This window comes from Macaca nemestrina, chromosome 7, assembly GCF_043159975.1.
Source record: "Macaca nemestrina isolate mMacNem1 chromosome 7, mMacNem.hap1, whole genome shotgun sequence".
NCBI lineage: Eukaryota > Metazoa > Chordata > Mammalia > Primates > Cercopithecidae > Macaca > Macaca nemestrina.
The window spans coordinates 95,291,941-95,317,858 of record NC_092131.1 but is presented as its reverse complement, the minus strand read 5'-3'; the positions used below and the strand labels follow the sequence as shown (position 1 = coordinate 95,317,858).

At 38.6% G+C, this 25,918-nt stretch overlaps 1 long non-coding RNA gene across 2 annotated transcripts in view; it reads right to left on the bottom strand.

Moving 5' to 3' along the window:
- LOC105479375 (uncharacterized) overlaps positions 1 to 25,918 on the bottom strand; it is a 46,130-nt gene that overhangs the window by 5,647 nt on the left and 14,565 nt on the right. Inside the window, exons 6-7 of one of the 2 annotated variants that reach the window (XR_011626104.1) lie at positions 16,471 to 16,571; positions 14,595 to 14,634 (exon numbers count right to left, since the gene is read on the bottom strand). This is a non-coding gene — a long non-coding RNA (uncharacterized lncRNA). Of the gene's footprint in view, positions 1 to 9,793; positions 9,956 to 14,594; positions 14,635 to 16,470; positions 16,572 to 25,918 lie in introns of those variants that run through there. The other variant, XR_985854.3, reaches the window with a different exon arrangement.

Here is a 25,918-nt window from a genome sequence, read left to right as displayed (position 1 = left end):
TTAAGCTCTCTAGAAGACCATGCTTTTACTAGGATTCTACCTTTAAACTCCTCTTGCCTATATGGCCCTTGTACTACGGCTTTTAATGTTATTATCCACATTGTTTTAAGTCACACTCAAAGTAGAATTCAAATGCCTGGTAAACACACATGCACACACACACACACACACACAATTGAAAAGAGGACTAATTGCTCTATAATTTACAATCAACTGGTTTCCTTAGCCTCTGCTGCTTTATCTTAATAACCATTTATTTCTGTCTCCCTACTACATTAATACTGAAATCTTGCATTTGTTTCGTATTCACCTTCCCCCTTCTCTAACCTCATTTCTGTTATTAACTACCCATTGTATTATGATATGATTTGCCATGAAACTAGACAGTTCTAAATTTGTCCTTTCTCCTCCTTTTCTGTTAATTCAAACTTCTTTTCTTAATAGATTACAACTTTTCTTTTGTTCAACCAAAAGAATATTTTCAACACTGAAAACACTCATTTTAAAGGTGTTTGTTAAATGTAGGAAATTACTTTTAAACACACACATGCCAAAAAAAAAAAAAAAACACTTTTTCGTGGAACTTTGTCTTTTAGACTGATTTATTTTTTAATCAAATTGCAACACACATCACCTGTAGCTTTTTAAATAAAAAGATATAAATTAATTAGAATTTGCTAGGCTACATGTGTAAGAAGCTTTAAATATTAGAAAATCAAAATATATGTATATGCAACAAAAACTACAACAAAAAGATCTTAATAAAATGAAGTTTCACGATTTTTTACAAACAAGGGTATCTAGGTGCAGTTTTCTTGTGAAGAAAATGAAATGAACTCTGTCTTTATATAGAAATCTCTCTATATATATACATATAATAACTGTATTCTAGAGGCTCTGCTTTAATTGTAAATAATCCTCCACATTCTTTCAGTGTAAACTCTTTAAGGAGTCATGAATTTTATTTATACTCTCTCTCTCTTTGAGAGTCTTTTGTTTATTTGCTGTTTCGTTCTTTGTGAAATAACACTCCCAGAGGAAAATCCCCCTCTCTGCTTAAGGAATTAGGCCAGAGACAAAAGCAGGGAATTCTTTAAGCCTTGTTTTGTGCTACGAGAAATGTTTGACATTTCTGTGGAGAGGTGTTTAGTTTGGATTCATTAGGTCTTAGGGACTCTTTTCTCTTTTCTGGCCTTTCAGTTTCTGTCACTGTTTTTTTCTGTGTTTGGTAGACTGAAGAGAATTTACCAGGGTGTAATTAGGTTTCCTACACTGGAATAGCAAAAATCCAGTTGTTGCAAATGGGTAGACCAAGTATTCCCCTGGCTCAGCAGGCCAAAACCTGAACCTCACTTTCTGATACCCATCTGGGTAGGAGAATGTTCAGCAGCGGAAGCAAGGGGTAAAAAACACTTTCAAGAAAGTTTATGCCCCGATCGAAATAAATACCTCTCGTCAGCATCTTTAAACAAAGCTGCTTGACCATCACTCCCACAGTTCTACCCCAGAAAGCCAATGCCTTTGGTTTTTCTGTACTTCCTCTCAGACCATGAAATAAAATTAGTTTTAAGACGCTTTTTTTTTTTTTCAACACAAAAGGAGATTTTTTTTTAACTTTGTAAATCTTACAACAGCTTGGCTGGCCTCTACTTCTTCCCAAGATCATTTGAAGGCTGTCTGTTGCCTGACTTGGGAATGGTATAGTCTGATAGGATATCCCAGCCAGATCATTTGCCTTCTGCAAAACAACACAGATACTTGCTGGATTATTAGTTTCGCTTCCTGAATTAGTAGAAGCTCAAATATTTGGTAATTCCCCAAATCCTGAGGAGCCAGAAATAGAGCTCGGTGTTATTTTTTTTTCCTTTTTGGATATGACATTATAGACTAAACCATGATGATCTATCTGCATTCTGCCTTTACTACTGCTGTTATCAAAGCATGGAAAGGGTAGCAGTGTGTCCTAAAGGCTCCACTTAAGAACAGTTCAGAGATTAGCAAGTACCAGCCATACAGTCTGTATAGACTCCTTTCCAACTAAATCCCAGTTGATGTTCCAAAGCTTGGCGGTCTGAGCCCAATGACCTCTGACTTTGAGCTTAGAAAACGTGCCCTCTAGCAACTGCTGGGCCACATGTTCTCCATCCACACCACACCTGGAGAGTGATGAAGTTAACAGTCAGAGAAAAAGAGCCATGGACAAGCCCGCCGGTGTATTGGGTTGCCAGCTTCCTTTGACTGGCTAACAATAACCCTTTGGCAGATCTGGCTGGGAAAGTATTAACCCTCCCACCACCCCCCCAAAAAAAATACAGAAACATTGAAGAAAGACCTAATGCCTCTGATTAAATGGGGGAGAGACCAGATACTAACACCTTCAAATAATGGATTGTATCATTGTGAAGTGTGCCTTCCCAACCCTACTTCCATCCCCATAAAAATAATGATTTGTCTTTCTGGAAATTGTGGAGAAACTGTCACCTTGTCAATCCAGCTCCATCAACAAAGATGTGTATAAAATGCCAACCCCTTTCAGCCTACTATCTCCAGAAAAATCTTCACCACGTACTCCAGTGGATCTCTTCCATTAGATATTTAACTCTGCCATGTTAAACTTAATTCTAAACTGAGTATTATTTAAAAGAGTCAAAAACTAAGACTACTGTTTTTCCTCTTCTTTTTAAATCTCTGGATTGTGAATTTTGGTTCAAATCCTATGAGAGTCTAGAGATCATATCAAAAAGCTTTTTGCAGTTCCACATAATTTAGTGGCCTTTGACAATAAATATAAAAGTAAGGAAAAGTAAGCTGAAATCATTTATTCATAAAAAAGTAAGGAAAGGTAATGTTTGAAATCATTTATTCATTAAAAATGGTAAAAGATAAATCCATCAGACTTTATTCGCAGAAGAGTAAGTTAGAAGAAATAAGATAATTATTTGTGAAAAGGTGTGGACATCAAGAAATGTTAAGTATTTAGGGCATCAGAAGAGTTAATAATTTAAGTATGAGCACTGGATCAAATTTTCAAATGTATCCTTTCTTAAAAGAAAGAACACTATGGTTTTTGGGAAGGAAAGGGGGTCAGAAGGAAAAGGAGAAACAGCTGAAATATAACACAGTCAAGCATACGCACTGCAGTCAACCAAAGGTCTTCCCTTGAATTGAGAACTGAAAAACTTATCAGGCAGAGAGTATGCAATGATAGAAGATGTCCCCAGTCCCTGATATGAGGCTGGCATATTACTGATTAGTTCCCTTGGGTAAAACCTACCATTTTCAACAATGAGCCCATGTTTTAGAGAAGCTTTTCTATCTTCATCCTCTGTAGTGATCCTAAAGTAGTAGGAGAAACAGGAAAGGGAATTCTGGAAGGACTTTCAACCCCCTCTATTTGAGAGAGCAGGGAAGAAGGAAGCAAATGCCATCATCCTTAAAGAAATACTATTTGGGGCAATAACAAAAATGAATAAGCTTTTGAGAGGAAAACTCAATTTGCTGTTTCATTATATAGAATAAATTTGGGTTGACTAGATGAATTTAAATAATCATATTTTCCCTTTTTTTTTTTTTTTTTTTTGAGACAGGATTTTTCTTTGTTGCCCAGGTTGAGGTTCAATGGTGTGATCTCGACTCACTGCAACTTCTGCCTCTGGGGATCAAGCGATCCTCCCACCTCATCCTCCCGAGTGGCTGGGACTCAGGCTCACACCACCATACTCAGCTAATATTTGTATTTTTTGCAGAAATGGAGTTTCACCATGTTTCCCAAGCTGGTCTCCACCTCCTGGGCTCAAGCGATCCACCCACCTTGGCCTCCCAAAGTGCTGGGATTACAGGTGTGAGCCACTGCATTTGGCCAATAATCATATTTTTTCTTTCTCTTCTGTTAAAAAGCTCAGAGACAATAATAGAAAGAAGCTCTTGAGTACCCAAAGAAAACAAAGTTTGCTATGCAGTGGCATATTAATAATTCAGTGGCAATAAATGGAGCTGTTATAACCAGAATGTTATTAAACAGAATGTTTAATATTCATATGTATAAACTATATTGTTATATATAAAAGATACTGTTTTATACATAAGGATATAATAATGATGGAATTTGCTCTGCAAGTATATGTCTAGTCATACTATATAAACTCAGTGATTATAAGTCCCACCAGACTCTTTTCTCTAAATCTACCAAATATTATGTGTTCTAATGTGCAATGAAAGTTATAAAGAACAGCTTCCATCTTAACCCCAGAGCCTTTGACCCTGGTACCTCAATATGAAGATTCAGGGTCTTCATTAATTGTAATTATTTAGAATCAAATGTGTTTCTATATTTTAAATATTTGTGTAAATACACTTCTTATATTCTAAACAAAAAAAGTTACTATCCCACATACTATTCCTGTTATTTCTTCATTACTTCACAGATTAGAACTTTAAATAAACATGATCCTTAAAATTCTTAGTAAAGACAAATTGACTTCTTGAGTTATTATAAAAAGTGACATATTTTGTGATTAAATGCATGTTTGTAGTTCTGAGACACTGCAAAAAATTAAAGTTTCTTTTTGATAGTAGCTTTTATTTTTCTTACAGTGACCAAACCATGTTCCATCCTCCCTCACTTACTTGCAGATAAGGCAGAATGACTTGAGGCATTAAAGATGTGATTATATCCTATATATTTAGTTGGTTCCCAACTCTTCTTGTCTCTGTGTGAGGTCTAAGATACTCATTCCATGGTATAAGAAAATGTGATTGATTTCCAAAGGAAATGGTTGAACCAAAAAGAGATGCATTTTTGAGATGCTATTTTGTTGAACCATTTTTAGAAATAGGCAAACGTTCAAAAAAATTACTATAAGTACATTATGGTTTTTTGCAGAATAAATTTGATCTAAACCTTTCGACATTTTGTGCTGTAATATTTAACAGCATTGAGGGAAAGCTAATGGAACCTTTCTAACAAGTACAAGTATTGCCATTTCTCACAATAAGAGCACATTCTCTGTCAAAATTTTTAAAGATTTTTAAATGTTTGCTACTAGATTTGGATTAAATATTGAAAGCAAATGTTTTGCTTACAGGAATTTTTGGCATCATGTCAACCAAACAAAACCCCAATATAAGACAATTTTTCATATTTGATGTGGATTTTAAGAGTTCCTTTGCAGATATTATTTTAAATGTGATTATCTCACCTCCTTTTTTTATTGTTACAAAATAAAGACTTTTTTTTTTCCTGTAGGTTGCCTGTCACTTTTGAAATGGAAAACATGATGAATTATGGCACATTTGCCTTGCTATGCTTTATCAAGCTCATTAGAGATGATGCATGATCTGAACTTTACGGAAGGAAAAAAAATACATGGACACCCTCTTTCTTATCTTCTCTGTTTACTTCTAAAATCGTTCTGGTTTACTTGTTGCACAAACTGACCACCTATTAAGGAAAAAAATGGTCTTGTCTGTAAAACACATGGCTTTCCTGTAGAACAGCCCTAAACTTCAGCTGTAAATTCTCAAGGAGTGATATCACCTCCAAACATTTAGCTCAGAATGCTTCATTTTATTTTTCCATTGTCATGCTATGCAAACAAACAACTTTATGTGTATGCTTAGATATAATGGGAAAGGTTATTTTTAATTCAATTTTCCAATGAGATAGCCCTATAATGGAAATTTTCAGAAAGAAAACTCCAGTCTTACAAACCCAACTTTCGTCTATGAATTTAAACAAATTTTATTCTGCTTCAGAATCATAATGGTTACTGAATATTCATTTTTAAAGAAAATTTTAAGACTGAGTTTTAAACTGACTTATGCCAAATAAGTTTTAAACAAGTCTTTAAAATCCCAAATTTATTACAGAGATAAAAACCCTATCTCCTTACCTCTCTCTAGAGTACTTTGAAAAATTTGATTTGCACTAAAACCTAAACAGATTCACCATGATGAAGGTCATCAGATAAAAAATGTTTCTCCAAGTTTAATTCAATACTTATCAGCTAGAACAATTCCTTCCTAATCCTTCAGATGTTAAGCGCTATCAAGAAGTAAAATGCAAATGAATATTATTTTAAAATGTTAATACAGAGTTGGAGAAGGCATTTGGCCTCAAAATAAGAAACATGACTACTGTAATAGTAAAGATACATATTACCTGAATTTCTTTTTTATTAATAAATCTTTCATTTCTGGCACTTACGATTGATGAGTTTCCTTGGAAATAGAACACTGAGGCACTTATGTTAAAAAGACATCATATTCCAAAACCATGGAGAATTGTGCTACAATTCCTTAACTTCTTGCCTGAGAGAGTCTTCCTGCTGGCCCATGGGTTAATCTCTACTTGTAAAAATGTTTACAAAAATGGCATATATACGTTTGCTTCTGTGATTGATCAGCTCAAATACATGAAATTAATATTTTACGTGTAAGTGGTGTTCGCCGTTTTACACCAGGTATCACCGGCATCATCTTATTCTCTTCCTTCTTTCACCTAGGAAATGTTCCATGTCTGGTAGTCTACTAGGTTCTGGAAGGCTGTGTCAACAAGTCAGAGCTCAGCCCTGCCCTGATGGGGATGAGAGTCTGGAGAAAAGATCAGTCTTAATTTAATATCATCTAATCAGATAAAGAATTAAATGGCTCACGACTGAAATGAGTCTGGTGAAGGAGGCATTCAGGGGCTCTTCAAGCATATGTCAGGCAAGACCAGACCTAGCGCGGAATGATAGGGGTGCCTACCCAGCACGACAGAGGACGGGAACCTAGCTCCAGATATCATGATGTCAGAAGGCCTCTCTTAGAAAGGTATGCTAAGGTGAATTCAAGGTTTTAAAAGAAAGCCAGTGGGGGCTAAAAAGAAGTCATTACCAAGAGGAGTTATTAAGGAGGAGGCTAGTGAGAGAAACAGGGTCAGATCATGTGCTGCCCTGAAGTCATCGTAAGGATACGTTTGTTTGTTCAAAGACTCACAGAAAGCCAAAAAAAGATTCAGGGAAAGCTTCAACAAAGGAGAGGGACACAACCTGACTTGCCTTTTTTTTTTCTTTAAGACAGAGTTTCACTCTTGTTGCCCAGGCTGGAGTGCATTGGCACGATCTCGGTTCACTGCAACCTCCACCTCCTAGGTTCAAGCGATTCTCCTGCCTCAGCCTCCTGAGTAGCTGGGATTACAGGCATGCGCCACCAAGCCTGGCTAATTTTTTTTTTTAGAGACAGGGTTTCTCCATGTTGGTCAGGCTGGTCTCAAACTCCCGACCTCAGGTGATCCGCCCTCTTTGGCCCCCCAAATTGCTGGGATTACAGGTGTGAGCCACCGCGCCCGGCCTGACTTGCGTTTTTTATAGATGATCAACAAAGAAATTCTATGAGGTAGGCAAATTAAGTGCGATAAAGCCCATTGAACAAATGTAGAAACTAAGATGCCGAGATTCAGTTCCTTGCCAAAGGTGAGATGTGCAGGAGAGTGGTTGATACATCCACGTGCCCATGTGCATGGGGTGCATTCATGTGTGTGTGCAAAATTCTGTTCTATTTCTATCATGGATCTCTGTCTGCTGCAGCACGCATTCAAAAGCAATGCCAAGCTTTGCATTTCATTCTAATTCCAAGCTGGAAGACGTTATTTAGGTACGTTGTGAACCAAAAAACTTAAGAGAATAGTAATTTAACAATGTTTTTCTCTTCAATATGTGCCTATTGGTTGTCTAAGGAATTCTCTGGATAAGTTATTTTTGCATACTTTAATAAGCATTTCGGCTCAAAGACTAGAATAACATTTAAATAGTGGCAACACTATCCATTCTAAAAAGCAGTCTAAATAGATTATTAGAACCACATTATACTCCCCACATAAAATAACTTATTATATACCAAACCCTAACTACAAGTACCTTTTCTAGCACTGAAGTAGTATAAACAGAAGATCTGAGAAAAATACGGCTTATGACACTCTGCTCAGTTATGACAAGTGAGCAAACACCACTTGAAGGAAGAAAGTCAGCCATGCTTTATAGGAAAATAGAGGAAAGCCTCTCTCCAATGCTCTCACTTTGGTTCTTCCCATTCTCTGACCCGTATGCTGGGTAAGAGGTTAGATCTAGGCATTGTTTCCCCAGGACTTGGTGTACAAAGTGTTTGTCCACCTCTAGAAACAAGAAGGAAATATTTGGGCCTGGCATTTGCTCTTGCAGAGAAGGAAGAATGAAGAAGTTACAGCAGGAACATCTCATTTTTGCGAGGAGGAATGACGTGACAAGATCAACGGAGCATGATGATTCCTGGAGTGGTTCTAGAACAGCTGTCAATGTCTACCTTGTATTACAAGCTTAATCAAAAGTGCTTGACAAAATTAATTGGCTAAAGATTCGGCAGCACACGGAAGCCAGAACATCTACAGCTACGTTTGCAGGATGACTGGTTTGAGTATACCATGCTGAAGCTGGATTACTCTAGGAAGTGTGTTAAGCACAGCACAGAGTAAAACAGAAAGACCCATCACCAGGTTGGCCCTGTGGGTTTCCTGGGTTTTAAGGTGGCATTGTTTAGTAGGCAGTTGGATAAAAGAACACAAAGCTTAAGGGAAAAGACTCTAGACAAACAAACAGATTTGGAAGCAGCAAAAGGGCGTAAGAGGAGGAGACTCAAGCGCCGAAGGCCAGGCCCCAGAAACAGTAACTCCTCTCACACTGATTGCCTCCTTCTCTCTTTTGCTTTTACATCAAACTGTGCATCATCTCATCTGATACTAACTCCTTACACAATCTTTATATTGCCAGTTAAACTGTTAGATCCTTGAGGTCAGGAGAATATAACATAATGTTCTGATATCCTATTGTTCACCCAAAATAGAAGTCAGGAATTGAGAGAACTATCTAAATTCTACCACCAAATCTCAACCCAATCAAACGCCACTAGTTTAAGTATTTCATTACACATAGAGATTAATCTGTTTTGGTTTCTGGGCTGACCTGCCTAAATCATTGTTTACTTCTTAAAGTGAGTGGGGTCAGTCATTCTTCGTGGGGTAGGGTAGGGCAATGAGAGAGTAGAAGTGACATTGAGATTTCACTGGGATGCTTCAGAATTCAGGTTCCCAAATGCAATTAACCAGTTGAGTGAAACTGTATTTTCCAAGACACAATGAATCACACACATATGAAAAAACCCTTTGGAAGGGAGGACACCCACATGTGTGCGTTTCCTCTATCACCTTGTAGAACGTACACAACCTTCTGTGATTGATGCCAAAATTCACTTTTAGTCATGCTTACAGTTCCAAAAAGAAAAAAAAAATTGTTTTTACTGGGCCAGTTTCAAGTTCTGGTTATGTGTGTCCTTTTAATCATTCCCTTTCTGTTAAAATCTAAGGAATTGTCTTAATATGTACGTCCAAAAGGAGATCAAAATCTTTGCAAAGCTAAGGAAGTTTACTTTCAGGTAGAACAAGAGAAATTGATGAGAATGTCTAACGTGACGTTTAAGATAGTTGATAATTTGGAGGGACTTAGAAGACTTTACAGGTATATGATTAAAGAACATATTTCATTTAGCCATAGTCTGTTGCATTTCATAGACATTGCAGTTTACTTGATAATACAACCTAATTTTTAAGATATTATTCTACAATTTAGTTGAAAAACTTTTGCATCTGATATAAATATATAGATTTCTCTGATTAACCAAATATGATGAGAGAGTTAAATTCTGTGCCAAAAATATCATAGGCTATTATATCTTTGCTATTTAGAAAAAAAATAAATGTTTCCAATTTGAAAGAAGAACTTACTGTAAATTCTTGAAATTTGAAAGTGGCTTTCATGTCTGGACTCTCAGTGGGTCACTTGATATGCGTCCCTGAACTCTGCCTACGTTGGTGAGCTGGTATAACCGTTCCTTTAACAAATCTGCTTTGAAACACAGAAGAAGCTTGCTGTTTAAAACCTGGTGAAAGGTGATTGCAAGCCTTGAAATTAAAAAGCCTAGTTTCATTTTTTTTTTTTTTTTAACAAGACCCTTCTCAGTTTGACTGAAATGCAGTAAGCAGGACAGAGTGACTATCTCGTGATTGTCAGCAGATTGGCAATCTGACATAGAATTCTGGCAAACCTGTACTTAATTGCTAAAATATGACTTCCTAGCAACTACAAGTATGTTCTGGCAATGTCAAGTTATCCCAAACCACATGACTTGACTTCTGCTTTGGAATTAAAATTGAAGATTTATCCCAGGTTGAAGCTGCTCCTCACGCATTCTGCAAGAACTCTATAGACTGCAGACAGGAAAACGGGATATCGTTAAAGTATTGCAGTGCCCCAGGGGTCAATGTCAGATACAATCTAATTTAACATCTTTATTAAGGATCTCGAAGAGGGAGTAAGCCACATATTAATGAAATGTGCAAATGATATTAAACTGGGAGCTGGTGTAACCACCAGTAAGGACAAAGAAATAATAGAAATGCACCAAAAGAGGTTAAAACTATGAGCAGAAAATTATTATATGAAAATCACCTTCTTGGGATTGATAGTTTTGGAGATGAGCGCTGGGAGTCAGAAATCTCAAAGTTTGGGGGCTGCATCCAATTGGGAACCAAAACGAAAGAAAAGAGGGCAACCCTTAGCCAGCATCTAATTTAGATACCAACGCAAACACTTTACATTACATTATGTAAGTTTATACAATCTTTAAAATCAGAAAGATCACCAACTGTAAAAATTTAGGAACAGGCCAACTCAAATGTAGTAGCTTAACTAGGCACAACACAGACAGCTATTAAAAATGACTAGTACTGAACAATATTGACATGCAGAATATGTGAACTAACATGCAGTAAAACAAAAGGCAGAGTATAAGTTGTGTGCATGCTGACAGCACTTCAAATACACGGATGCTCATTAGACAAGATCCAGAGGGCTCCACCCAGAAACCAAAGTTTTCAAATAGACATTAATTTGGAAAAAGAGAAAAATGTGTATTTTTAAAAAATAAAAACAAAAAAGCAGTGAAGCCCTGACTCCTTAGCTTTTTCTATTTCCCCATGTCTCCCTATTCCTCACGCTCCCAGAAAAGTTGAAACAACTCTGAAATGACTCTGCCAAATCTATAACTAAAATAAAATGCCCTTAAGGCAACATCTGACAACCTTCTGAGATTCAAGTAGGAGTCCCCTGACTGCCTATAACTTCTTGAAACCATTCTGTCTTCTTTTCCCACCTCCACTTCTACTCCCATGCCAACACTCTTGGCCATCCCTTAGATATTCAGGCATATTGACAATAAACTTTAAACAAGCAAACACCTTGCATTTTAGAACTCCTGCCTTTTACCCTTTGAGTTCTTCAAAGGACTGGTCTTCGTTGAACTATATGCTATGACATACACAAAGCACGGAGCTGGAATGGCAGACCTGGTGTATAAGCATAGCATCCCTGGAATCTTTGATTTCACCCCTCTATCTTTAATGCCTACTTAATGAAAGGTGGCTTTCACTTGTCTTCTAATTCCTGCCATGACCCTTACCTCCTTTTAGAGTCCAGGAGAAAAAGTAAAGAATGAAAATTCCCTAAAGCCCGAGATAGACCAAGAAGGAACCTGTTGACCTACCATGGAACCCACAACAGTAGCTCCTTTTTTTTTTTTTTTAAGGATCTCGAAGAGGGAGTAAGCAACATATTAATGAAATGTGCAAATGATATTAAACTGGAAGCTGGTGTAACCACCAGTACAGACAAAGAAATAATAGAACAAGGAAATTTTTTTTAAGAAAAAAAAATCTCTAGTTGCAAATAATCTATTCTTTTGTAATTTAAAGTACTATCAGAATGAAGGATGGAGTCAATGGAAGAAAAGCCATCTTTTTTTTTTTTTTTTTTTTTTTTTTGACGGAGTCTTGCTCTGTCACCCAGGCTGGAGTGCAATGGTATGATGCTGGCTCACTGCAACCTCCACCTCCCGGGTTCAAATGATTCTCCTGCCTCAGCTTTCCGAGTAGTTGGGATTACAGGCGCCTGCCACCACACCCAGCTAATTTTTATATTTTTAGTAGAGACGGGGATTCACCATGTTGGCCAGGCTGGTCTCAAACTCCTGACCTCGTGATCCACCAACCTCGGTCTCCCAAAGTGCTGGGATTACAGGTGTGAGCCACCGCACCCAGCCAACAGTAGCTCCTTTTAAACAGCAAGACTTTAGTAGCAGACCATCTAAAATGCAGATACAAGTACATCCAATGAATCTATGATATTGATGTTCTAAAGTAGTGGAAAAATCAACTTTATTCATGCTTTACACAAAGAACCTCAAACCAACACCACACAACTGTGGGGTTAATGCTCTCTGTGTCAGAATGATTTGAATATACCAGTGGGTGACCAGAAGGTCATGGCACACAAAGGGCACAAAGGAAAGATTATAGACCCCAAGTAAGGATAGCAACTAATAGGGATGAACATGCTGGAAACCTTCAAAGCATGCTTTTGCTAATGAAGAAGAAGTATTTTAAGTATAGTAGAAGGAATTGAAATATGCAAATAAAATTCAAGGAGAAGACAAGTGGGCTAAAGCTAAAGAATTTTCTTATAGTATAGATAGTATAGATACTTTTTTTTTTTTTTTTTTTTGAGACGTATTCTCTCTCTATTGCCCAGGCTGGAATGCAGTGGCACAGTCTCAGCTTACCACAACTTCCACCTCCCAGGTTCAAACAATTCTCGTGCCTCAGTTGTGCCACCATGCCTGGCTAATTTTTTTTTTCTTTTGCATTTTTAGTAGAGATGGGGTTTTGCTATGTTGGCCAGGTTAGTCTCGAATTCCCAACCTTGTGGTCCGCCCGCCTTGGCCTCCCAAAGGGCTGGGATTACAGGCGTGAGCCACTGCCCCCAGCCTATAGTATAGCTTTTTTATGGACTTAAGATGCCTGAGTACATACTGAAAAACAGCTCTATTAATGATCCCTAAGAAACTGAGTTAGAATACACTTCTTCATAGGAAGTCTAGCATTTCCTTTACTTGATTACCTGAGTTCATTTACAAGATAGGATTTCCATGTAATCTCCCCACCATGTCAGGCACAGTGAACTTCACTCTACTCCAAGCAAAACTCTTTCTAAAGTTAGAAAAATATCTCCAAAAGTTATTGTGTTTTCTTAGATACTTTAGCTTTTCTTAAGGTATAATTAGAAAACACATCAGAAGTCCAACTATAGAAATTATTTTGAAATATTTTCTCCTGTAACAAAATAGGATTTTTTCTCCTTAGAGGAAAGTCAATTCAGCTTACCTGTCTATATCTTCTTCCAAATGTATATGAAGTAAAAATTGCTAATGCCACAATATATGGGAAAATGTTTAGTGCCTGCTCTATGTCAGCCCTTCTTCTAGGTGGTGAGAATGCAGAAAAAAATATCAGTCCTATTTCCTACCCTTTCTCACTATTAAAAAGCTTGCTATTAGGTGAGAGATACTAACCAATAAACAGTTTCCTATTGTAGGCTATATTTAAGCATTAGGATTAATGATACCAATACTTCTTCCAGTTATGCCATCAAGAATAAATTACTTGATTTTCAAATATTAAAATACAAGTTTTGTAAATGAATATGTGATGTTTTTCAAAGAACAAAATAGTAACTTTCAAAGAGCAGCCGAAAAGACTTGTGACAAATATATTGTTCCCCTCTTGAGGGCACATGAGAGGATTGTAATTCCTTGTCACTTGCAACTGGGCACATTGGCTCACCCCTGTAATCCCAGCACTTTGGAAGGCTGAGGTGGGCAGATCACCTGAGGTCAAGAGTTCAAGACCAGCCTGGCCAACACAGTGGAACCCAATTTCTACTAAAAATACAAAACAATTAGCCGGGCATGGTGGCACACAAACTGTGGTCCCAGCTACTTGGGAGGCTGAGGCAGGAGAATCACTTGAACCAAGGAGGGGGAGGTTGCAGTGAGCTGAGGTCACACCACTGCTCTCCAGCCTGCATGACAGAGTGAGACTCAATTAAAAAATAATAGTAATAAAAAAGTGACTTGCCTTGGTTGATGAAATGTGTGTAGAAATGAGGAGTGGAACTTCTTAGAAGCTTTCAACTGCCATTGTTTGAATTCCTTCTTTTATTGCTTTGGCAATCACTAAAGTGCATATTGACAGGAAGGTGAATTTCAGATCAATCACCTAGAAGATAGCATGTTGGAGAGACATTCAGATCTACAATGCATGAGCTAGAACTGGACTTTTCTTGTTAAAGTCACTGATACTTAGGGATGTTTATTACTGCAGCACAACCTTGCCTAACCTAACTGATTCACTCAGCAAACTCAATGACAAAGATAATGTACTCTTTATAAAGCAACTGTTACCAAAAAAAAAAAAAAAAAAAAAAAAAAAAAAGGCTAAATGAGTTTATTGCCAGGTAGTCAAGAAGCATTTACTGTATGTCCACAAAGTGCAGAATAGCTTAACCAGCCATGTGTCAGGATTTATTTCATAGAATATCGTGACTTTTCCCAGCTCATTATTATCCATGAATAATGAAGATAAAGAGATCTGGTACTGAGTATCTGTCATTCTGAGGACCAAGTGCACCTACCTCTTCAACAGGTAGCCTGTGGGCTTGCAGCCATCCATACCTGAGAAACATTTTGAGAACCTCTAATGTAGGCAAAGTGATTTGAATATTTTCTCTGTCAGACACTTAATAGAGATTTTGACAAGAAAAAAAAAATACACGTGATCAAGAAATCATTCTTAAAATTGACTCCATAGCAACAATAATGGTCAAAAAATAAAAATAAATACGTCTAATCACAGACTAGTTTATCACGTGAAATAAAAATGAGTACTTTTGCATTGAAGATCATTCTCATGTATCTAATGTGGAGAGATACTTAACAAATAGTATAACAAAGGCCACTTTCTATTATAATAGGTAATTGATGTAGACTCAACCATTTTGCCTGATGGATTTCAGGGCAAAAGAATGACGATTGCTTACTGTACCATCACTGAAAAGCTGAATTATAGATAATTTTTTTCAATTTTTATGCTTCTTGAATTGAGAAAATGGACTATCCATGAAAGACCATTGTTGTCACTGTTTTCATGAAGTGCCGCATGCAGAATTTCAAAACAACACTGGAGCTCCAGCTCATAAAACTGTTGAGAAGAATCACTGGTCTGGACTTTGAGTCAGAGACCTGTCTTCCTGGTTTCTGGGCTCATGTCTTCCACATCCAAACCTGTTACTATTCAACTACCAGAGCTAATGTTCTAAATATAAAGCTGATCTCATTCCTTCTACTTGAACAAGTTCCAGTGCTTCTCAATCGTCTTGTGCATAAAGTTCAAATTTCTTAGCCTACTCCCCTGTCTAAAAAAACCCTTTGCTCCCACTATGCCCAGTAGATCTCACTCCCTGCATTTATCATGGTCCTTCCTTCTCTTATCGGAGGCATGTTTCTTCAACTTCTTTTTCTCTATTTGTGAACTCATCGCTCAAGAGAAAGCTCACTCATATGACATCTCTTTAGTAAAACTAAGATTTCTTGTTTCTCTTTGCCTATTTTAGATGCATGTTTGTTTCTATTAATCCGTTGTATAATATGATTGCTATATTTTACTATAATGATTTATGCACTTGTTCAACTGGACTAACTCAATCTCTTCAAAGAGAATGTATTTCATTTAACTTTGCATCACATCCTCTTCTATCCAATAGCTCAAGTGTCAGACATATAATCATGGGTAAATATTGGTGGATGAGGGTACAAACGAATGAATGAATCAGATCTGAATTCAACTGATGGTTTTATCAGTGACCTACTGTGTAACCTTGGCCTGGTCAATTTGCCTCTCTGTGCCCCAGATTGCTGATATGAGAATGGGGGGGATATAATTACTACCTGCCATAGAGGGATGCTGCGAGGATTAATGAAATAATTTTATAAAGCAGTTTGAGCTCCCTAGAAGAAAGGCACTATGTAAGAACAAAGTGTTATTGTAATTATTATGTAGCACCTTTCATCTGAGAATCTCAAAGCACTTCACCAAACATTGACTCATTAATCTTCCCAACTCTCCTGCAAGAGAATTAAATTACCTTCATTTAAAAAAAAGGGGGGGGGGAATGCAGACAACAAAATGTTTAATGCCCAGCCCATGATACCATCCCCGTTGAATGCCAAAGCCAAGAGTGAGTTGCAGGACTCCAACTCAAAGGAGACTCCTAGTTCAAAGGAGACAGCTCTTTGAACCTTGAGGCACGGTAACTTCCACATTTTCCCTAATCAGAGAAAATCATTGAGCAGCCTGGGTGGATGGCAACGATCCAGTTGGAAGGAAGGCCCATGGTAATACCTTCCACAGAAGAATGGGTGGGGTGGGGCAGCAAGGTGATGACCACAATCCTTCCCTCAACTGTAGCAGTGGAAAGAAAATGTAAGCAATTCCTGCAATCAATCGCTTACCCTCCTCCTATGGCTGTGGCTCAAATCTTTTCATCAGCCCTCTTTTAACTTGACACCTTTCTGAGATGTCTCTGTCTCTCAGCCAGAAAATGTCTCATCACCTTTGAATACAAAGGTAGCAGTTTAGCAACCAAAGAAATAATCCTAAAATACTGCATTCAAAGGAGCTTTCCCCTCATAATACTGTTTTTCCTGCTGAATCTCATGAACGTTAGCTGAGACAGGTGGTACTAATCCGCCTTCTAAGAGGAAAAGGAAGAATGTTAGCTATTCTCCAGATACTGGGGGTAAGGGGGAGCCGTATTTTGGATTAAGATGTGTTACATCAGGAACTTCTAGCAAAGTGGAGCCATTTTTATTCATAGCTAACCAGAGAAGCAGCATTTGTGCTTTTCTCACAGATGTTAAGTTCATACTTCCTGGAGGTTGTGGTCAAGATTACTGGCCCAATCATGTGTGTGAATCTGTTACAAATATGCATAGAATGTGTGCCTCCAGGACCCGGAAGTAACAAGATTGTGTCCCCAAGTCAAGTGAATTCAATATTCATCATTCCAGCACAGCATCCATTTCTTTCTTTCTTTCCTTCCTTCCTTCCTTCCTTCCTTCCTTCCTTCCTTCCTTTCTTTTTTTTTTTTTTTTTTGACAGAGTCTTGTTCTGTCACCAGGTTGGAGTGCAGTGGCACCATCTCGGCTCACTGCAACTTCCACCTCCTGGGTTCAAGTGATTCTCATCCCTCACCCTCCCGAGTAGCTGGGATTATAGGCACGCACCACCACACCAAGCTAATTTTTGTACTTTTAGTAGAGATGGGGTTTCACCATGTTGGCCGGTATGGTCTTGAGCTCCTGACCTGGTGATCTGCCTGCCTCAGCCTCCCAAAGTGCTGGGATTACAGGCGTGAGCCACCACACCTGGCCCACAGCACCCATTTCTAAAGGAAATATTAATTTCATCTTGATTTTAAATCTGGAAGAGCAGAGTTTGTTAATTATGATAAGCTTCATGCTGACAAAAGGGAGTCCCTCGACTCCCTTTTCTCCTTTTTCTCCACTCTGTTTATTAACAAGCCCACCTCCCTGAAGTTAGTTACTCACAAACTGTGTCACTGTAAAGATCTTAGACTCCTGGTCTACTCTTCCTGACCACTGTCTTTCTTACCTTTCTTACTTCCTCATACCTCCTTGAAAGCCACCCATAGTTATGGAAAGAGAATGGGCTTTGGAACCAAACCAATCTGACAGTTAATCCTAGCACCCACCACTTCCTGTTCTGTGACTTTGTGCAAGCTCCTGAACCTCTCTGAGCCTTCTTTTGTGGCCTATAAAATAAGAACTACAATTCTACTTTGCAGGCATTTGAGACATTAAGCACACACACAGCAGTTCTCAGCAAAGATAAGGGTCCTTGGCTGACAGGGACCTCCAAATACGAAGTGGAAGATGGAATTTAAATTCATACAGCAAGCACCAGAAGATGTGATACACTCACGGTGCCAGGATTGCCATTCCAGAGGATGTCCCAGAAACAGAGACTAGGCCTGGGTGAGGCCTTGACAATGGAAATGCAACAGATGAAACTAAGCAAGGTCCATGAGCGGGGAGCACAGACCAAGGTCAAAGCCTAAATTGGCAGGCAGTAATTTCCAGGAAGGTCTGGAAACTAAGGGGCAGAAAATCGCCATGGGGACCAGAGTTTTACAATCATAATCTCTGGAGGAAACTGAGATATGGTAGGGAAGTCAAAGAAGTAGGGGATTAGGTTGAGAATTAGGCTAGAACTTCAGCAAGAACATCTGTCTCAGGGTGAATCCAAGCAATCAGACGAAGAATGTACATGAAGAACCATCTCCAAGGAGTTCACTTCTCCCCTGATCTCAACCTTTCAACTACAGGTTCCACAGTTCTGGGCCCCCTTGGGTTTACACCATCTTGTCTTGTATAGACTTGGATATTGAAGCTGAACTGTTCATCTATATCTGACTCCAAAGTCTCATTTAGATACTGGACTAGTATGTGCTCTCAGGCACCAAAAATACTATGTTGTGTGGTCACTCAAGTTCCCAGGGCACTACTGAGCACTTCCCCAGTCACCTGCCACTCCATATGGAGAAGAACCTCAGGCAAGAGTAGACAAGAATGGGAATTAATTACTGGAACTCCAGCAAACTACTTCACCAAGAACAAGAGGAGGCAAAAAGGCAGTACACAGAAGACTGCTCCCATTCCTCCTTGAGAGGAGATAGAATTGCAGATTCAGGGGAGGGGTGACCCTACAGATGGGAGCTAAGTTTCTACTGTGGAGCCTGGCCGGGCATCACACCATCCGCTAGCCACCTGACACTCCACTGGTGATCTCTCCTACTCTTGTGGCTTTAGGTACTACCACTAAACAGATGACTTCCCACCTGTTCATCTCTCATCTCTAGCTTTTCTCCAGAGCTACAGGCTCACATTTTATAAGGCTGTCAGGCATGCACACCTAAATATCTCATGGACATCTCAAATCCATTATACTGTTCTCCACATTTATTACCAACAACGAATATTTCCTACATACCAAGTTCAAGATGATGCTTTGAGTTTCCAAGTTGGAGATTGAATAAGCTCACAGCCCGACCTCAGGGCCAGTGTCTAACTGTGTATTAACAGTGCTGGAAGGAGAATTCTTTGCCCCAGAGACACTTCTGCACCACATGCAATAAGGACCAACACTTTCACTCAAAGATTAGGTGAAGCAAGACTTCTGTGGTGTCCAGTCCCATACATCTGGACAATGTGCCCAAGGCATCCCCTGCACACAGACAGTGAATTAGACATGCCTGAATACAGCAGATGTAGCTGAGTTAGCTCTAGGACAATATTAAATGAGTTTCAAAAATTGACCATCATACCCACATTCTAGCTACTGAAAAGAAATGGGGGATTCTAAATTAACTGAGCTCAGTTGCAGATAAGGAAAGAATAGTGTTAGTAAAGATGGTAGCTTTTGAATCTACTATCTACATATCCCCCACAGGGTCCAGCACATGTTAAGTAATTAAATATTTACTGAATGAAAGAATGTATCTTTGATTTTAGATCTAGCCTTTACTTCTCTGGGGTATTTTGTTACTTGTGAGATCTCACTTTCTAGTTAGTTCCTTCCCAAACCTCCCCCCACTATTTAGAATTCTAGGGAGCACTTGATTTTCCAAGTGCATTTCACCCAGTGACCTAGCACTGTGAGCCAGTCAGTATAGTGTAAGCACTTACTTCAATCACGAGTTCTACAGGGCACCTCATTCCTCAGCACAGAAATTAGAATAACCCCAGGTGAATCAGGTCAAATCTGTCCTGGAGTTTGCCCACAGAGAATGGTAACAATAAGTACTTCCATTTATCCAGTCTTTGTGATGGGCCAGGCTCTGTGCTAAGCCCTTCACAGACTCTAATCTTCACTCAACAAGCAGGAACCCCATATAATCTCCCCTTTTTTATGGAGGGGCTAATCACACAATGAATTAGTGGTGGAGTGGGACTCTAAACACAGGTCCATCAGCTCCCCAACTGGAGCTCCTCCTACCATGCAACTCACTCCCATCCCAGGGGGATATTTGCAACTCTTTCAGCCCCCTTGGATGTACACCTTGGTGGAATCTTTGCCAGTTTTTCCCAAAGTTCTCAAAAATTTTATTTCCAGTTCAGGCTCAGCAGGAAATACGTTTTCCATTGCCATCCACAAACACTATAAGTAGAAATTGAATGTCTGCAGCACCAGAAAGGGTATTAAAAGGAGTCCTCCTTGTCCAGACAGAGGGACTCAATGGAAAAAAAAAAAACAAAAAAAAAACCATAGTTTTAAACTTTCGAATTGCATTTTTAAACACTAAATGTACTCAACCAGAATAAGCACGTCAAAATAAAGAAGTCTCCATAGCACAGATGTGGAGACTCAAGATGTCATTTAAAATTAAGACGTTTCTGAATGAAATGACTCTTCTAGTAAGTTATGTCTGAACATGACCACTGGAATTTCAGAATTGACTATAGGGAGATACAAAATGTAAATGAGCTTTGCCTGGAGTATTCCAGGCCGTGGGGTTTTCTGGAGAGCATGATAGGAAGTTGAACTAGCTACGGTTTCATCCCAAATAAATTAACCTTGCATCAAGGGCCAAGCTTCTTATTAACGCCATAAAGCGCCCCCAGATGTTTCTGCAACTCAGCCACTTCCAAAGTATGATTTTACTCAAGAAAAAAAAAAACAAGTACTATAACATTCCCATTTAGCCAAGCATGGCTAATCTAATTAGCAGGTTCTTCAACACCGCTCTTTTTAGATTGACAACTTTCTTTCCAAAATTGAGAAAAAGAACAATTATTTGAGCATCCAGACCCTGCAGTGCTTCCGCATTCAACACATTGCATTGGCCTTTGAAACCCTCACCTCCACTTAGGGACAATTTTAGTTAGTCCATGGCTGTGGCCTGTTACAAACTGGGCTGCACAGCAGAAGGTGAGTGGTAAGTGAGTGAGTGAAGCTTCATCTGTATTTACAGCCGCTCCCCATTGCTCACATTATTGCCTGAGTTCCACCTCCCGTCACATCAGCAGCAGCATTAGATTCTCATAGGAGCATGAACTCTATTGAGAACTGTGCATGTGAGAGATCTAGTTTGCATGCACCTCATGAGAATCTAATGCCTGATGATCTGTCACTGTCTCCCATCACCCCCAGATGGGACCATCTGGTCACAAGAGAACAAGCTCAGGGCTCCCACTGATTCACTGATACTACATTATGGTGAGTTTATAAGTATTTCATTCTATATTACAGGGTAACAATAATAGAATAAAGTGCACAATAAATGTAATGTGCTTGAATCATCCTGAGACAATCCCCCTCACCCCAAGTCCGTGGAAAAATTGTCTTCCATGAAACCAGTCCCTGGTGTCAAAAAGGTTGGGGACTGATGCCTTAGATGGCTCAGTATCAGTCATAGCTTCTATCTCATCCAGAAGATTGCAGGGAAGATGCAAATCCAGGTATCTTCAGCAGGATAGCTGGTAGGTACCTGAAAGGGAAGGGCTGCTGCTGCTTCCCTGACTTTCAAAGTTTAGAGTTAAGCTTTAATTTCCAGACAGGCCTAGACAGTTGCTACAGCCACTCACCGATGGAGGTGTCACTACATAGGACTGGAATTATGCCAAGAGGCAGGAATACTCCATGCACAGGGCCAAAAGAGGCCAGGGAGAGGGCTACATGGGGCAGGAAGTGGGGAAAGGCAGCCAAATCTTAGCTCACACTAGACATTGAAAAGTCCAGACTGCAAAGTCTGCTGGACATGAAGGCTCTAGCATAGGCTGTGCTTCTGTGCAAGACAGAGCCTGGAGGTGGTAAGAACTTTTCATCAGTTGAATTTCATACCATCACATGCATGACAACTACTTGTCTGTATCCCCTGCTAAAATATATCAAGGGCGGGGAATGAATCCATTTGCTTCACCAGCATATCCTAAATAAATAGGATAGTACCCACTGAATGGTAGGTGCACAAAATAGTTTTTGAACATTAGATATCAAACAACCCTTGACTTGGTGTGTCTTCCGGACAATATTCATTCATTCTACAAGTATGCATTAAGTTGCCTTCTGTGTGCCAGGGCCAGCACCAATGGGTAAGGCTCAATAACATGTGGATTTTAATGAGGCAGGCCAGACTCTGTCTTCAAGATTTCACTGCAGATCAAATTGTCCAGGCTTTATGTTAGTGGGCTCAGCTTTAAGATGCAGAGAGGGAGAGGGAGGAGATAGCCTTCAGTTCATGGGCAGGGAAGGTGGTAACACATGGGGGAAGGAAGATATAGGGGCTGCGCGCCCAGGGGAGCAGCACAGTCCTAGAACAGCCTCTCCCCACTCCTTGCTTTGATTTTCTTCTTGGATCTGCATGTGGAAAGACAGTGGTCGACAGGTGTGCTGGTTCTTCGGCGAGGTGGGGCTTCACAGGTGTTTCAATTTCTTGATTGCCACTCCAGCAGAGAGCTGGGCCCTTGAGAAGTTCTTGCAGCCCTGACAGTTGAGTCCTTCTGGTTACTGGCAAGGAGACCGCTGTTCCTTTGTTGTCCTTGGCCCCACATGTTAAAGCCCCCATCAGAGAGGACCACACCAACCCTGGCACAGGAAGGCTTTGGTTTACTCTCATGTCATCATTTATTACTTAGTGGCCTTAGGAGAACCTCTGAATCTCTTCTCTGAGGCTCCTTTCTTCATCTATCCAATGGGGAGGTGATTTCTGCTCTTCCTTGCTTCCAAAGCTTCTTAAGGACAAAAAGACACATGGAGATCTAGATAAAAATAAGATATAACATGATAGGTAAGGGAGAGAATTATGTGCATAAAATCATTTTCTTCTCAATTTTCTTCTCAAAATGAACTTGGTGTTGAAAATGGCAAGTAACTATAATATATAAACTTGAAAGGATATAATTGATTCTTTTATATATTCATTCAGCAAATCATTAGGTACTTACTATGTATCTGTCCTGTAATTTCTTAAACAAGACCCCCTCCTTCTGATGCTTTATGAAGGTTTATTGTCACACATGTCATTTTTTCAAGTGACGCTCTCAAGGGAATGGCCCAATTTGTATAAAATCACTTATCAGGAGTGACATAGATTGGGGATTTGCAACTTCACTAGTAAAATGGGTACCAAAGTGAGCAACCATCATTTCTTCTTTCTGCTCTATCAACTTAATCTTAAAACTATGAGGTTGCTACATATAGCTTCGAATGAAATAAAACATTTGATAAAAATATATATAACTGACCTTACAACAGCGGTTCTCAAAGTGTGGTCTCAGGACTGGCAGCATCAGTATCACCTGAGCCCTAATTAGAAATGCAGATTCTCAGGCCACCCCAAACCTGCCAATTCAGATTCTGGGACTGGACCCAGCCACCCGGGTTTTCGTAAGTGTCCCAGGGGGTTCTGCCACAACACTGCTGCAAAGCTTGCTGAAGCTGCTGGGATGCATCGGAAGTAAACAGGGAAGAGGAGGCAAGGAGAAAACCTCTTAGTGTGAAGCCGATTATCTCAAGACAGATGAAACAGGTTTCATTTCTTGTCCTATAACTAGGAAAGCTTTCATAATTACTTAGAAGTATTTTACACACCACCTCAGATAAAATACTTTTGATTGTCAAACGACTATATGGCCATTATATTTTCTGTCTCCTAAAATTAATGTGGTACCAAACATTCTGATAATGCCTGACTGAGAGGGGAAAGAAGTAACTATTTGAAAACTAAAATTTCTTTCTTTGCATCTCTCCTTAAGTCAGAGATGGTCCAAAGCATTTTCATCTGAAGTTTCATATTAATACTTTTAATGAGGAAACAGAAAGTACAGGAAATGATTTTTAACATAGAAACTTCGTTACTTCCAAGTTCTTTATTCAAAAGTAACCTGTGTTTGATGGTATTCTGATTTTTATTGTTTTGTAAGTATTGTGAGTAATCATCTCGAATAATAAACTTGTTAGCTGTGGAAACACATAATAAATAGAATGTCCTAAATTCTTAAGTACAAATTTCAATAATGAACAACCCCCACAAACCCCTATCAAAGCCAAAAATCAAGATAAGTTATCTAAAATGTTTGCACTTTAAATACAAAAACACCACACAGACCTTTTTAAATGAAATTCTTTCTCTTTGCAATAGCCTACATGGCCAAGAAATCACACCCAGAAGTACTGCTCAGTATCCATCATGCTGGATACAGATCCCAGGGTCCAGAAGTCAGAATGTGCTCAGGCACTGCTACTTGGTTTGATCAGAACTTCTTAAAACATTCATCCTAATGCTGTTCTGAGGTCCTCATGTTGTTTTATTTATTTGTTAGAGCAACTTTTCATTATTTTATATATATCATGGGACAACTTTTCATTATTTTATATGTTATTTTATATATATCATGATCCATTAATATGCCTCTTACCCTATTGTGTTCACATTTAAGAACACAGAGGTCCTCAAGTTGCTTTATTTATTTTTTTATTGGAAACCTCTAGAGGGATAACTTTTCATTATTTATATATATCATGATTCATTAACATGGCTCTTACCCTACTGTGTTCACATTTAAGAACAAAGCACTAAATAGATGCACAGGCAAAATCAACAGGTGCCAGTATCTCTGATTCAACAGGTGTTATTGTGAAAATAATGATGGCTACAAATTAAACATCTGGTGCTATGCCAGCTTTTTTTTCTTCCTTCATGTGAATATAAACAGATCTGTGCTATGTATAGATTCACATCTAATCAGATGAGGCCTATGTAAAACTGTCCTGATCATCTATAAACATTTATTCACAATCTTGGATTATAATAACTTTTTCACTTTACCTTTCCTAATCCCCATTCACCATTTCTTTATCATATCAATCTATCTTGAAAATGATGGCCCAGAAGGCTGAAGAGTGAATATTTTAGCATATTTGAATGCTAATTTAGCTAAATTAATACTGACCAGTAGTTCTAATATGCAGTTCCATTAGTTTGCTCTTGCTGAAGAAGGATTCTATAAAATAGAATAGGTCCTGAAATACAATTTTGTTTTCAATGCCATTCACCGAATTTTTATTTCTCATGTACTATAGGTAATATCATATTTCCTTCTGTCTCTATTAATATTGTAGCTAATGATTCGTTGCGGGGATAGTTGAAGGGTCAGTTAATTTAGTCCTCTGGATTTCATTGAGAAATTAATAGAGAACTGTAGGACTTAACTGAGAAAATTAATATAAGGGATTCTTTTCATATGGCATCTGAGAAATGAAAGCTGGCTGTCAACTTGGGTCTTCTGTCAGTTAGCACTTTCTGTCTCATGTAAACCAGTATGAGATTGTAAACTATCCTAAGAATTTTATGTGTCTTCTTACTTATGAGGAAAAAACAAAAGATAATACTATGCACTAGGTTGACCAGTTGCTTCTTTCAATTGACTGAAATAATCAGGTGTTCTGAAATCACATTATCTGATTTGTCTAGAAATACAGTCAACTTGGTCTTAGAAACTACAGACAACCAGTAGACCTAGAAAAGTAATCTCATAAAGCTTGCTTAAAACAATATAAGTATCTGATAAATTTCACATACAAAAGAAATAAATATGCCTTAGTACAACAATTGAATTATGAGAATATAAAGTTGTGAAAATATTACAATAATCTGACTGCCAAATGTGGATTAGTGAAATAAAATATAGTCAGCCATAAAATGAAATACTAAATACATCCACCTTAATTGTCATACCATAGATGACATGGAAAGAGATCTGTACTATATTTAAGTTAAAAAGCAGACTATACTACCATATTTCAATATGACTCAATATTTCATTAAAACATATGTGTGGTGTGTTTATACATGATCTCCAAAAGGTTAGAAGAGGTCAT